Below are 15114 nucleotides of genomic sequence, written 5' to 3' on the forward strand. Positions count from 1 at the left end.
CCTGGGGTGCTTGAAGATGTCAGCAAGTATCCCACTCCAGCCTGAGTTTGCAGAGCTTTCTCTAAAAGGCAGAACATGTGCTTGGTTAAAGGAAACCCAAGATTTTATTATTGTTGTAAATGTCAAGTCTCTCATTTTGAATCTTTAGACAACTGCAGAATTGTGTCACTGACTTGGGTAAAAGCCCAAGGAAAAACATGAAATTGTGTTGCCAAAATTGCGGTCATCGTAGCTGCATGAGGGTTTGAGTGGCCACCGCCACCCCAGTAGGAGAGACGCGTAGACATTGAATACACTGTGAGTTGCGTGCAGGGGATTGAAACGTGGGTGTGGGGAAGGTCCCTGGCTTCATGGAACTGTCTACATAAAAGCGAGTCTGGGTGTTTGCTGTTTCTTCTACCTTAAGAAATTTCCACGAGAAGCTAACGTATGGTTTTGCCAAGAATGTTGTTAATGGCCCAGCAATGAATATTTTCAGCCACTTGTAGACACCTGAACTTCATTCTTGGCAAACAGGTGTATGATTCTTGGACTTGGAGAGACTGAACTTTGCTGTGCTCAGAGTGGAGGAGACCAGCTCACTTGTACTTTTGACAGTTATGCAGATTTCTCCCTGGTCCCCGTCATTTTAGCCAGATCAGTGCTTTTTCAAACATTTCCCCTTGAAGGAGAGATAGGACTTTCTGTCTCAGGGGTGGAGAGGCTTCCAGGCAGCCTTAAACATTGTCCCTGCCCCACCCTAAGTATCTTTGAAGTTTCATGTTTTATCATAAAGTCTGTGAGAATGTTGCAGACTCTGTTATAGTCATGCTAGTTTTATTTTTTTAAATATGGTTTGAATTTGATGGAAAGTCCATGGATTATATCTGGGAACTAATGTGCAAGGCCTGTATGCAAAACATAATACAACTTCACAGAAGGACGCTAAGGAGGACTGCAGTAGATGTTCACGGATAGGAAGACAGGAGATGGAGATGGCAGTTGCCCCCAGATTGATCAGCAGATTCAGTGCAGGGGCCGGCAGTGCTCTCTCCTCTCTATTCCTCCCGCCCCATTGCACAAATGTTGGTGCCTGGCATTTAAAGAAGCAGACCGGGGCGGTGGCTCACACCTGTAATCCCAGCACTTTGGGAGGCCAAGGTGGGTGGATCACTTGAAGTCAGGAGTTTGAGACCATCCTGGCCAACATGATGAAACCCCATCTCTACTAAAAATACAAAAATTAGCCGGGCGTGGTGGCGGGCGCCTGTTATCCCAGCTACTTGAGAAGCTGAGGCAGGAGAATCACTTGAACCCAGGAGGCGGAGGTTGCAGTGAGCCTGGATCGTGCCACTGCACTCCAGCCTGGGCAACAGAGTAAGACTCCATCTAAAATAAATAAATAAATAAGAAATAAGCAGCGTTTTGAGGGTGGTGCCGTGTAGAGGTGTCAGGGGTGATTGGCACCCAGCATCCAGAAGCAAGGTGGGGTAGGGTGCAGAGGTGACTGACAGCAGAGGCTACTGGAGCAGATGGGAAGCTGGTTATGGAGCTAATAAGTAAATTGATTGAGCAAATAAGTAAACATATGGATAGTAACACAAGCCAGGCTTTGCACTTTGGAGAAGGTGCTTACAAATGTGGACTAGACGGTACCCAGACACGTGGCTGAAACCGTAGGTACTGCCACGCACACATGCACAGAAATAGAGAAATAGTCATAGATGCATGTGTGTATAAAAGTGTATGTAGGCTGGGCACGGTGGCTCATGCCTGTAATCCCAGCACTTTGGGAGGCCGAGGTGGGTGGATCACTTGAGGTTAGGAGTTTGAGACCAGCCTGGCCAACGTGGCGAAACTCCGTCTCTACTAAAAATACAGAAATTAGCTGGTTGTGGGGGCATATGCCTGTAATCCCAGCTACTTGGGAGGCTGAGAATCACTTGAACCTGGGAGGCGGAGGTTGCAGTGAGTCGAGATCGTGCCATTTTACTCCAGCCTGGGTGACAGAGTGAGACTCTGTCTCAAAAAATAAAATAAAATAAAAGTGTGAGTATATATACACACGTACAGTTGGTTCTTGTTATTCTTGAAAGTTATGCTCTATAAAGTTACTGTGAACCCTGAATTATTGAATACTGAACCATAGTTCCTAGAGGAAACACAGGGCTAGGTTCCCGTCAGCCTCAGGTCACAACGTTTTTGCCGACTGATTGATATGTGACTTGGCCTTTTTTTTTTAAGATAGCGTCTTGCTGTGTCACCCCAGGCTGGAATGCAGTGGTGCAATCATGAGTCACTGCAGCCTTGACCTCCTGGGCTCAGGCCGTTTTCCTACCTCAGCCTCCCGAGTAGCTGGGACTACAAGCATGAACCACCACACCTATCTGATTTTAAAAAAATAATAATAATAATACAGGCCGGGCGCGGTGGCTCAAGCCTGTAATCCCAGCACTTTGGGAGGCCGAGGCGGGCGGATCACGAGGTCAGGAGATCGAGACCACGGTGAAACCCCGTCTCTACTAAAAATACAAAAAATTAGCCGGGCGCGGTGGCGGGCGCCTGTAGTCCCAGCTACTCGGAGAGGCTGAGACAGGAGAATGGCGTGAACCCGGGAGGCGGAGCTTGCAGTGAGCCGAGATCGCGCCACTGCACTCCAGCCTGGGCGACAGAGAAAGACTCCGTCTCAAAAAAAAAAAAAAAAAAAAAAAAAAAAAATATACAGATGAGGTCTTGCCATGTTGCCCAGGCTGGTCTCAAACTGCTGGCCTCAAGTGAACCTCCCACCTTGGCCTCCCAAAGTGTTGGGATTACAGGCATGAGCCACCGCACTCAGCCCGTAACCTTGTCTTATGTGTGTTTCTGTTTAAAGACACCTTATTTAGGCTGAGCACAGTAGCTCACGCCTGTAATCCCAACACTTTGGGAGGCTGAGGTGGGAGGATCACTTGAGCCCAGGAGGTTGAGGCTGCAGTAAGCCAAGGTCACACCACTGGACTCTAAAGCCTGGGTGACAGAGTGAGACCCTGTCTCTAAAAAGCACCTTATTTACTGTATATTGTTGATTCATTAACATTGAATTAATGGCCAACTATGCTATAACTCATACCGGAATAAAGCCTCTCACGCATATTCTCTCTGTAAGGCGTGGAGTAGTCTCATGCACCTAGGAGCACTACACAGCACTTCAGCATATGTGCAGGGGACATTTTACATAGCAGAATTGCCCACAAAAAGCACAGTGATGTGGAAAGCATGGCACTAGCTAGCCCGAGAGAAGGACACTTGCTTACATCTCGACAGCCGGAGTAAGAAGATGGGGCGTTGTGGCCTCGGTTGACCTCAGTTTGGAATGTGTGATGGTGACTCAGTTTTTTCACACTCTGCAAGTCTGTGAATGATTGCAAAAGTGCTGCGAGGTTTAATTTGGGGGATATAAATAAATGTTAGCAAGTAGGCGAGCTCAAGTACGGAATCTGGGAACAAGGAGGACTGTATGTGTATTTCCTACCTCCATCAGCAGAGAGGCCTAGAAGCAATGACCCCAAGTAGCAGTGAGCACACCAGAGCCCAGGTCTGGGTTTCTGAATACCACTCTCCACCCAAAGGAGCCAGAGCTTGTCCACGAAGAAGCTGGTTCTAGGGCTGGGGCAAGGAAAGGTACAAGCCAAGCGTGGGGCATCTTATTGTGTAAGAAGGCAAAGAAGTTCTAGAGGACTGGTGGGGACCTCTGGGACACAAGAGCCAGCTCAGAGGGGTGCTCATTGTCCAAATCTAGGAATATTTGAACTTCAAAATGTTGTATACATGCCTTAGCGACCAACCCACATTTAAAACAAATTCCTGAATGAGGGCTGTAACTAGTTCCAAGTCATTCTTTTTTGTAGCTCATAATAGCCCGTAATATTACTATACCATATGTTTGCATTTACCTATTTTTATTTTATTTTTTTGAGACCGAGTTTTGCTTTTGTCACCTAGGCTGGAATGCAATGGTACGATCTTAGCTCACTGCAACCTCTGCCTCCTGGTTTCAAGCTATTTTCCTGCCTCAGCCTCCCAAGAAGCTGGGATTACAGGCATGCACCACCACATCTGGCTAATTTTTGTATTTTTAGTAGAGACAGGGTTTCGCCATGTTGGTGAGGCTGGTCTCAAACTCCTGACCTCAGGTGATCCGCCTGCTTTGGCCTCCCAAAGTGTTGGGATTACAGGCGTAAGCCACTGTGCCCAGCCCGCATTTACCTGTTTTTAATTGTAGTAAAATACATATAACACTTATCATAACCATTTGTAAGTGTGAAGTTCAGTGGCGTTAAGAACATTCACGTTGCTGGTAACCACTGCCACCATCCATCTCCCACCACAATTTAATAAATGATTGAAAACAGACTTTCTTGACCACAAACAATGGTGCAGCAGCAGCATCACAGATCTCTGTCCTGCTGGCTGAGCTATGGCATCCTTCCTTTTTTGTATTGTAAAAACTGTAAATAAAATGCCATAAATACCAACGTTGATCTTTGTGGAACTTGGGGAGCTGACTGTAGAATGTGTCGGGAGGATAACAGGACCAGGGCAGCCCAGGTGTTTCTGAAGGAGACGAATCGGGAGGGACTCGCTTCCCCAGTCATCAGGGCAGATCGCAAAGCTTTGTTTTCACACATCATGCCGATGCGGGGTGGACAGTTAGACCAAGAGGAGCCCGGGAGCAGACGCAGGCTTTGGCATCTGGAGCTTTGGCATCTGGCAGAACTCCTGTCCCTGGGGTTGGGGTGTGAGGAGGTGTGCAGGGTAGTAGCATGAATAACTGCTTTGAGGAGCTGAAGCTAGAAGGTGCCCAGAGCTGTGCTAGGTGTCAGAGAAGTTGTTTGTGAGGCATTATGAGTGGAATTAAGTAACTTGAGTGCATAATTGCATCTGGGGCTCAGGCCTGGGCATGCTTAACATTCACCAAGTCATGTTTGTTTTTCGATGCTCCGGCTCTTCCTCCTCCAGGAAGCCTGCCCAGTCTACCCACAGCCAGGTCTACCCACAGTCAGCCCTTCCTCCTCTTAGAAGCCTGCCCACTCTAACCACAGCCAGATCTTCCTCTGTCTAGGAAGCCTGCCTGGTTCACCCATAGCCGTGTCTTCTTCCTCTAGGAAGCCTGCCTGGTTCACCCACAGCCAGGTCTACCTCCTCCAAGAAGCCTGCCCGATCTACCCACAGCCAGATCTTCCTCCTCCAAGAAGCCTGCCTGGTCCACCAACAGCCAGGTGTACCCATAGTCAGCTCTTCCTCCTCTCGGAAGCCTGCCCACTCCACCCACAGCCAGATCTTCCCCGTCTAGGAAGCCTGCCTACTCCACCTACAGCCAGGTCTTCTCCCTCCAGGGAGCCTGCCTGGGCCACCCGCAGTCAGCTTATCCATCCCCAGGCTCCAGGCATTACCTGTCCATGCATTCATCTCGCCTTTTCTTCTTGGGTGGTTTTGTGTGTGCGTGTGTGCGTGTGTGTGTGTGTATCCTGCCCAACTAACCTGCAGGCTCCTTGACTCTGGAGCCCTGATGTGTTCTGTTTCTCTGTCTCTTCCATCGTGCTGGCACTGGACGCAGGATCATTCCTGACTGATTCATCTTTAGCTTGTGTCCAGGCTGCAGCTTGCTCCAATGAGCAGTTGGAGGCCCAGTGTAATGCTTGGTGAATATAAATAAGGCATGGACTGAAAATGTTGCTTATTTTGGTATAGTAGCAAAGGATTGGGTTACCTTGAATTGAGTCTTGTTTGGTGTAACCATGTAAATAAACAGTGTAAAATATAGGCTATTGGAATGGAAGCCCAGACATCTGTTATGAATTCTATATATAAATATTGGATATGCTTACATGGGTTAAAATGAGATTGTTGGCACTTGGGTTTTCAAACTCCTGATTCTGCTCTGGTGGGGACTGATCACGGGTCCTGGTACTCAAGGCAGGAGGGGCCACGAGCTGGCCTTTCTCTGACACTGACTTGCCAGAAGTGGGCGTTCCTGGGAGTGGCAGACATGCACCCACTAGAGATAGATCTGAATCACCCCCTCACATTCTCCTAATAGTGCCAAGAACCCATAGTGGAGTGCCGGGTGTACTGAGTTTGTGCTGAGCAGGGCTGCCTGAATCCGGGATTGAAGAAAGTGTTCTTCTACACCTGATTAAACCAACTGGGAATCCAGGCAAAAGAAGACGTTCCCAGGGGAAACCAGCCTGCCCCGTGTGCATGGTGCCTTTTAAACAAATTATCTGCATTTCCATTGGGATGAAGTTCACATAACAACATTACTCATTGGTTTTTTTGTTTTTGTTTTAGTTTTTATTTTATTTTATTTTTTTTGAGGCAGAATCTCACTCTGTCACCCAGGCTGGAGTATAGTGATGCAATGTTGGCTCACTGCAACCTCCGCCTCCTGGGTTCAAGCGATTCTCCTGCCTCAGCCTCCCGAGTAGCTGGGATTACAGGCATGTGCCACCACACCTGGCTAATTTTTATATTTTTAGTAGAGATGGGGTTTCACCGTGTTGCCCAGGCTGCTGTCAAACTCCTGACCTCAGATGATCCGCCTGCGTTGGCCTCCCAAAGTGTTGACATTACAGGTGTACCGCGCCAGGCCTTTTTTGTTTTTGTTTTTTTGAGACAGAGTCTCCTTCTGTCACTCAGGCTGGAGCGCAGTGGCGCAATCTCAGCTCACCGCAACCTCCACCTCCCGGGTTCAAGTGGTTCTCCTGCCTCAGTATCCCAAGTAGAGCTGGGATTACAGGGACCCGCCCGCCACCACGCCTGGCTAATTTTTTTTTTTTAAATGGAGTTTTGGTCTGTCGCCCAGGCTGGAGTGCAGTGGTGCAATCTCAGCTCACTGCAACCTCTGTTTCCCAGGTTCAAGGGATTTTCTTGCCTCAGCCTCCGGAGTAGCTGGGATTACAGGCACCCTCCACCATGCCCAGCTAATTTTTGTATTTTTAGTAGAGATCGGGTTTCACAGTGTTGGCCAGGCTGGTCTCGAACTCCTAACCTTGTGATCCGCCCGCCTTGGCCTCCCAAAGTGCTGGGATTACAGGCGTGAGCCACCGCACCTGGCCATAATATTCATTTTTATGCATCATTCCTTTTTATGGCCCCTCTCACCTCCGTCAGGTGGTGAATAGACTACGTTTCATTTATCCTTTCATTGGTTATGGACATTTGAGCTGTTTCCATGTTTTGGCTGTGTGAACACTGCTGTTAACATGCGTGTACCTGTATGTGTACATACATGAGTAGAAGGGTTCAGTTCTTTTGGGTATATACGTAGGAGTGGAATTACTGGTCATAGGATCATTCTATGTGTAACTTTCTGAGGCACTACCAGGCTGTTTTCCACAGCAGCCAGAGGTGTCTTTAAAAGCAGTTGTCAACCGGGCTTGGTGGCTCACACCTGTAATCCCAGCACTTTGAGATGCCAAGGTGGGTGGATCACCTGAGGTCAGGAGTTCGAGACCAGCCTGGCCAACGTGGCAAAACCCCGTCTCTACTAAAAATACAAAGTTAGCTGGGCGTGGTGGCGCATGCCTGTAATCCCAGCTACTCAGGAGACTGAGGTGGGAGAATCGCTTGAAACTGGGAGGCCGAGGTTGCAGTGAGCTGAGATCGCGCCATCACACTCCAGCCTGGGCAACTAGAGTGAAACTCCGTCTCAAAATAAAAATAAAAATAAAAGGAATGATCACTTCCTGCTTCATGAATGAGGAAACTGAGGCTCTGGGAGATGGGAAATCCTGCTCGGAATCTCACAGCTGGAGGCCAGGCTGGGCTTTGAATCCAGGCACCTGAGTCTGAGTGGACGATGTGTGCTTTGTGTTGGAGCTGGCCCAGGGCTGGATGAAGGCAACATTTAATTAATGAAAACCGCTACCCCTCCCGGCTGTTACCTCTTGAGCACTTTTCTATGAAGCATCCTTTTTAAGCCTCACACTCTCTGATGTGGAGGTGCAGTAATTATCCCCATTTCACAGACAGGATGTTGAGGTCAGAGGGGTTGAGGGATTCTCGTGGGCCAGGTCTCAGCCAGGCTTGCTAACCCTGGAGTCTGCCGTCTGCTCTGAAGTGGTCACTCTGAGCTGGAGAGCTGACCTGGCCCTTTTGCCTTTGTGATGTACGGTCCTGAAAAAAATATTTGCACAAATAGCTTCATAGGAACATACATGGAATTTGGAATTAAAAAATATATTAAAAACTATATATTTACCAGTAACACCAATATATTACCCAGAGACTCGTCTCCCTAATGAGGCCACCTTTACTTTTTCAATCTTCGTCTCTGCTGGCGCTTTCTCATAACTGCCATTCATTCTAGTAGAAATCATGGTTCACGGTTATGCTGCGTGTGGTTTTTGGTTTTGACATGTCGAACGTTGTTGATGTTACCGCAGTCATTTTGTTACTATTTAATTGGTGTCACCTTTCCACGGAGACAATAGTCTAGTTACCCCTGCCGCTGGAGATCCTTCTTTTTTTTTTTTTTTTTTTTTTTGGTATTACAAATAAGGCCTCAGCAAATATTGAGACTAAGACTTTTTAAGACTTTTTCCTTCTTTCTGGTGTTTCTTGGGACAGACTCCTGCAGGGGTGATCCCTGGGGAGAGGGCGTAATTATTTTATGTTCATGATGCAACAGTCACCACCATGTTTTCTGAAAGGTTTGTTCTGCAGTCTGGGCTGCCAGTTGACATTGTGTTTTTCATGGTGATCTGGTGGGTCCTGGGGTGTGATGGTGGCTGGGCCCGGCTACTTCAGCTCTCAGCCTGTCCATCTCCCATCCACACGCAGAACTGAAGCTCCAAGATGCAGCCTCAGGTGTCTGCTGCAGCCTGTGCATCCCTCATCCCCCCAGGTCTGTTGCCCTCCCTTCTCCTCCTTCTCGAATTACACTGCCCAGAGCTCAGGCTAGAGGTCAGCAGATCCATCACTGGATGGAATGACCTGGGGCAGGCCAAGGTACCTTTCTGATGGTATCTGGGGGCTGTGTAGCTGTGACCCCTGAGCTGCAGGGGGCTGTGAAATGAGAGACCTTGGGCACATGGGCACATGGGCACATCACGTGGTGGGAAGGAGCCCAGAGGACCAGCACCCACCATGCTCCCCCTACACTCTGCTCCAGTGTGCTCCCACCCCAGGACCTTTGCCCAGGCCTGCTGGCTCCTTCTCTCCCAGCAAGGCCTGCTCTGTCTCATGTAGCATGCAGCCCCCTGACCCACTTCACCCTGCGCCGTTTCCCTCATCTGCAGCGTTTATGATGTAACATTACTAAGGTGTCCTTATTGGCTGTGTTTATTGCTTGTTTATTACCACTCACAGGAATATGGAGCCATTCAGGCCCGTGTCCTGGGTGCCTGGGTGGGCCAGCTGGTGCTGGGCGCTCGCCTGCTAGAGGAGTGAGTGCCCACGGCCAGCCCCTCCTGGTGCCTGGGCTGCGTCTCCTTAGTGTGCTGCCTCTACAGGCTTCTCTCCTGAACTGTCCTCTTTGCTTTTTTTTTCTTTTTTTAAAGCTTTAAAAGAAGTTTTTGTAGAGATGCGGTCTTGCTGTGTTGCCCAGGCTGGTCTTGAACTCCTGGCCTGAGATGATCCTCTCTCCTCGGAAAGTACTGGGATTATAGGTATGAGCTACCGAGCCAGAGCCAGCCCTTCTACTCTGCTACTCTGCTCTTCTTTCTCCCTCCCGTCGGGTTCTGCTCCTGCCACGTTCTCCCCCCTCCCCACCAAAGGCTGGGTTTTCTTTGTCTGGGCTCCTTTCCCCTTTGGAGAAGAGGGGGCTGTAGGGCCTTGGGATGGGGCCCCCCAATGACAGGATGCCCCCATCACCCAGAGCTCCATAGGCCCTGGTGGGGAGGAGGGGGAGCAGAAGAGGAGGTGCCATCTCTGCCTGCTGGGGAAGGGCAGGGGCCACCCACACAGAGCTCTCCCATTTGCTGTGGACCCTGGGGCCACTGCCAGTTCCTTCCAAAGGAAAGCCAGCTCCCCAGGTGGTGGGAGAGTGATGTGGGTTCCTTTTAAACTTAGGAATTGAATGTGTGGTTGTTTCTAAGTGTCTTAGAAGCCAGAGTGGCTCCTGGAAAGAGCCTGCCTGCCACGGCGGGCCTTACCCTGGCTGTGCCCACAGATGTCCCTGGGGCCTGCTGCTGCTGCCTGGCTCTCCTGGCCTCCCCCAGTGTGGGTTGGGAAAAGCACAGCAAATTAAAAAACACCTCCATCTCTGGCCTTTGAAGAACGCACCTGAACAGCCGACAGTGTAAACCGTGGTGAAATGTGGTCTTTCCAGTTTGGGGAGAAGCAGGGCAGAGCTAGGGCTTTTGTACCCAGGGTTTCCAAGAGCTCCTGTCTCCCTCCGCTGGGCTGGCCAGGGCCCCCCGCTGGGACCTCCAGCTGTAGTAGGGAAGGGTTTACTGGGTTGCTGGGCACTGTGGACTGCCCCTAAGGGCAGGTATGCCTGCCTTTACCCAGGTTCCCCTCCTGCCTGGAAGATACAGCCCATGGGAGGCCTGTTGTCTGTGGGATCCTCCAGCCTCAGAGACACTGGGGCCAGCATCTGCCTGGTGAGGTGCAGGCCTGGCAGGCCCGGTCCCCCACCTGCTTGAACACCCACGGTGGTGGGGGCTCGCTGCCTCCCAAGACAATCTGTCATTGTTGTCCAAGGAAGCTAATTTAGAGTAGAAAGTTCCGTGTCCAGTCCCACTCTGTGCCTGTGTTAGCAGGGGACTCTATCGGGCCGGAGCTGGGTCCACTCTGGTAGGGGGACTTCATGGGGCCTGGACAACAGCACTGTGTATTTGTGTGTGTGTGTGTTTGTGTGTGTGTGTGTCTGGGTGTGTGTGTCTGAGGAGGTGGACCAGTTTCTCAAAAGGCCTGTGACCCCAAGAACCAAGGAATTTCAGCCTGGGTGGATCAGACCTTCACTGGTGAGTGGGGACAAGCTGGGGGCCCTCGCCACAGGGGCAGCCAGGGCATGGGGCACAGTTGGCCTCATTCACAAAATGGGAGTATCAGTGATCCCTGCTCTAGCAGCCAGGACGATGAGTGGGAACACACCGTGTGGGGGCCGCCTGGCCTGGGTGTGCCGTGGGTGTCCTTATTGGTGATGGTTCCACCTGCTTGTGCCACCAACGCCCTCTGGGTCTCACACACAACTCTCTTCCCGGCGAAGGCCCCTCCCGCCCCCAGGCCTCAGTGCTGCTTCCGTCTCGGAAGGCCCCAGGCGCTCCTGCATCCTGGGCGTGATTCCTGTGCGCCTGCAGACCCCCTCGTGGTTGCCATCTCATCCTTTGGTGCACCTGTCGGCCAGACCTCCTGGTAGCGGGTGCTGCACTCCCCTGAATGTGCCAGGGCGTGGGGGCAGGGACCTGGGCTCCTCCCTCGCTCGCAGCCTCACCGAGTGGAGGGAACTCAGTGTCTTGGAGTTGGGGTGCCTGCAGGCTGGGTGGCGCAGGTGAAATGCAGACCCCTCAGCTGGTGTTCCAGAGCAGCTGCCTTCCCCTGCCCGAGGGACTTCGCCCGCAGCCCAGTCAGGGGTGGGGCCTGGGTGCGTAGCCTGCAGCCTGGGTAGGGGTGGGGCCTGGGTGGCCCTGCCTGTGAGCTGTGTAGTTGTCACCTTTGACCCTGAGTTTTCTTTGTTATCTGTTTGGACCTGTTTGGGGCAGGCAGGGGATGAGATTTGGAGATAAATGCCTTAGCTGTGGCCATCTCCTTTTGTGAGAGGTCAGAATGTCCAGTTCTGCTGCAGTTATAACATCCCAATTTTTGATTTTTTTTTATTTTTTCCTTTTTTTTTTGAGATGGAGTCTCGCTCTGTCACCCAGGCTGGAGTGCAATGGGGCGACCTCGCTCACTGCAACCTCCACTTCTCAGGTTCAAGTGATTCTCCTGCCTCAGCCTCCCGAGTAGCCGGGGTTACAGGCATGAGCAACCACGCCCAGCTAATTTTTGTATTTTTAGTAGAGGCCAGGTTTCGCCATGTTGGCCAGGCTGGTCTCAAACTCCTGGCGTTAAGTGATCTGCTCACCTCGGCCTCCGAAAGTGCTGAGATGACAGGTGCGAGCCACCGCACCCGGCCCAGAACTCTTTAAACCACCTGAAACTTTCCCCCTTAAGCAGGTCCCCAGTCCCCCTCCCCCAGTCCCTGGTCCCACCATTCTGCTTTCCGTCTCAATGAATTGGCCTACCATAAGTACCTCATATAAATTGAATCATTAAGTATTTGTCTTTTTATATCTGGCTTATTTCACTTAACATAACATTCTTAAGTTTCACCCATGTTGTAGCATGTGTCAGAATCTCCTTTTTTTTTTCCAGACAGAGTCTCGCTCTGTCACCCAGACTGGAGTTCAGTGGCACGATCTTGGTTCACTGCAACATCTGCCTCCTGGGTCCAAGCAATTCTCCTGCCTCAGCCTCCTTAGTAGCTGGGACTACAGGCACGTGTCACCATGCTTTGCTAATTTTTGTATTTTTTGTAGAGATGGGGTTTCACCATTTTGGCCAGGCTGGTCTTGAATTCTTGACCTCAGTTGATCCACCCGCCTCGACCTCCCCAAGTGCTGGGATTACAGGTGTGAGCCCCTGTGCCTGGCCAGAATCTTTTTCCTTTTTGAGACTGAATAATATTCCATTGTGTGGATGGAGCAGATTTTGCCTTGCTGTTCATCCCTCAGTAGACGCTTGGGTTGCTTCCATGTTTGTTTGTTTTGTTTTTGTTTTGCTGTTGTTGTTGTTTGTTTTTTTTGAGACAGAGTCTCGCTGTGTCTGCCCAGGCTGGAATGCAGTGGTGCAATCTTAGCTCACTGCAACCTCCGCCTCCAGAGTTCAAGTGATTCTCCTGCCTCAGACTTGTGAGTAGCTGGGATTACAGGTGCCTGTCACTACACCCAGCTAATTTTTGTATTTTAGTAGAGACAGGGTTTCACCATGTTGGCCAGGTTGGTCTTGAACTCCTGACCTCAGGTGATCCACCCGCCTCAGCCTCCCAAAGTGCCGGGATTACAGGCATGAGCCACCACACCCAGCCGCCTCCATGTTTTGGCTGTTGGGAAGGATGCTGCCGTGATCCAAGGTGTATGCATTGATCGTGTCTCTGTTTTCAATTCTTTTGGGTAGATAACCCGAAGCGAAATTGCTGGGTCATATGGTAATTCTATGTTTAAGTTTTTGGGGAACTGCCATAGTGTTTTCCATAGTAGCTGCACCATTTTACATTTTTGCCAATGGTGCACAAGGGTTCCAGTTGCTCCACATCCTCACCAACGCTTGCTATTTCGTTTTTTTGATAGTAGCTGTCCTAATTGGTGCAAGATGGTATCTTATCGTAGTTTTGATTTGCATTTCCCTGATGATTAGGGATATGTTAAGCCTGTTTTGATGTGTTTATTGGCCATTTATATGTCGTCTCTGGAGAAACATTTGTTCAAGTAGTTTGCCCATTTTTCAGTTGGCTTGGTTGTTTCCTCATTGTTAAGTTTTACGAGTTCTCTGTATTTCATGGATATTAATCTCTTAGTAGATCTATGATTTGGAAATATTTTCTCTCATTCTGTGGGTTGCCTTTTTACTCTCTCGATAGTGTCTTTTGATGCACAAAATCTTTAGCTTCCCATGAAGTCCCATTTGTCTTTATTTGTTGCCTATGCCTTCCTGTTGTTTGACTTTCACAATGTCCCACATTGCCACGAAGAACTGTAGACCTAAGATGATGACAGCACGGGTGGGGCGGTGGAGCCTCCGCTGTCATTTTCCTGGCCTCAGGTCCTCTGTGTGTCCTCCCATCCTGTGGAGCATGTCCTCTGGGAACGGGAGGGGCCAGGATTTGAGCCAGTGCTTGTCTTGGCAGGGGGGCCTGTGCTCAGAACCATCTACCCCACTGCCCTGGGGTCTCCTGGGTCATGCTCTCGCCCTTTGTGCTCCCAGGTACCCTCACAGAGGCTGCAAATCTTTCCCCTGCTGAAATGAAACCAACTGAACTAACTACAGGATTAAGTTCTGTGATTGTCGTTGCCTGAGTTGAGTTTGTTTTGGCTTCTCTTTCTTGGTGAAGGTGGGAGTGTGGGGTTGGCTGGGCTCCCCCGTCTGTGCAGGAGGACCCAGGGGGCTGCAGTTTTCATGAGGAATGTCAGCTGTTTTGAACCAAGGCTTCAGATGTTTTTTGGGGGTGTTTGTGGCCAGCCCAGCCTAGCCCTGCTGATGGCAGACACGGACTGATGGAGTTCCCTGGAAGCCCTTACCTCCTCGTGTCCACATCTTGTGTTCACTCCTCATGTGGCTTCTTAGTCCTTCTGAGTCTGTGTTGGGGGTTGCTGGACCCTCCTGGGCTGACGTCTGAGGTGTCTGGTGGGGTGATGGTCTCAAGGCCTCTCCTGATTTCTCATTCAGCCCGTTGTGGGATTGAGACCCTTGTCTGTGAGATGAGGCCTCTTGCACAGGCAGAAGGGGCTGAGGGCTGGGGTGCGAGGGAGGTGAGGGAGCCAGCCTGGCCGCAGGCAGATCGGGAATGCTTGGGGTGGGGTGGTGGAGAGAAGTGTAGGTGAGGCCAGAGGCCAAGGTCTTGGAGGCCAGGCTAGGGAGTCTGACCTTGTTCTGCACGGCAGTGGCACAGGGTGCTGTGGAAGGTGTCTGAGCCAAGGGGTGGCATTCCAGAGTGACCCTTTAAATGTAGGAATGTCTAGAAGCAGGGTGGGAGAAATATAGAATACAGGGGTGGATGGGAAGCTGAGGCCACAGGCCAAGGAAACGGGCCTGAGCTTGGACAGTGGTCAAAGACTTGTAAGGGAATCTTGAGGCTCTGTCTGGCCTGGGCTCTGAACCCCTCAAAAAATGTGGCCCTGTGGCTGGGTCTGTAGCGGGCGGCATGGCCAGAGCTGTACCTTCATGTCCCTGTCCCCTGTGTCAGGCCAACAAAGGGGATGTGGCTTCTCTGCAGAACAGGGCAGGGCCCCTGCAGCCTCTGGAGGACGATGTGGGAGGTGATGGGCATGGCAGGAAGGGTCACCCGTACCTGGGGGAACAGATGTAGCCGCTGGTAAACAAACAGGTGCTGTCACTGACTGTGGGAAGAAGGCTGTTTGCTGCACTGCAGGAGCCTCTGAATGGTGCGGGCTG

At 50.7% G+C, this 15114-nt stretch overlaps 1 protein-coding gene across 4 annotated transcripts in view; it reads left to right on the forward strand.

The window, feature by feature from the left end:
* The window catches only part of LRP5 (LDL receptor related protein 5), a 141058-nt gene that overhangs the window by 20491 nt on the left and 105453 nt on the right, over window positions 1-15114 (forward strand). The gene's annotated exons all lie outside the window — the stretch shown is intronic.

Source organism: Symphalangus syndactylus, chromosome 1 (assembly GCF_028878055.3).
Source record: "Symphalangus syndactylus isolate Jambi chromosome 1, NHGRI_mSymSyn1-v2.1_pri, whole genome shotgun sequence".
NCBI lineage: Eukaryota > Metazoa > Chordata > Mammalia > Primates > Hylobatidae > Symphalangus > Symphalangus syndactylus.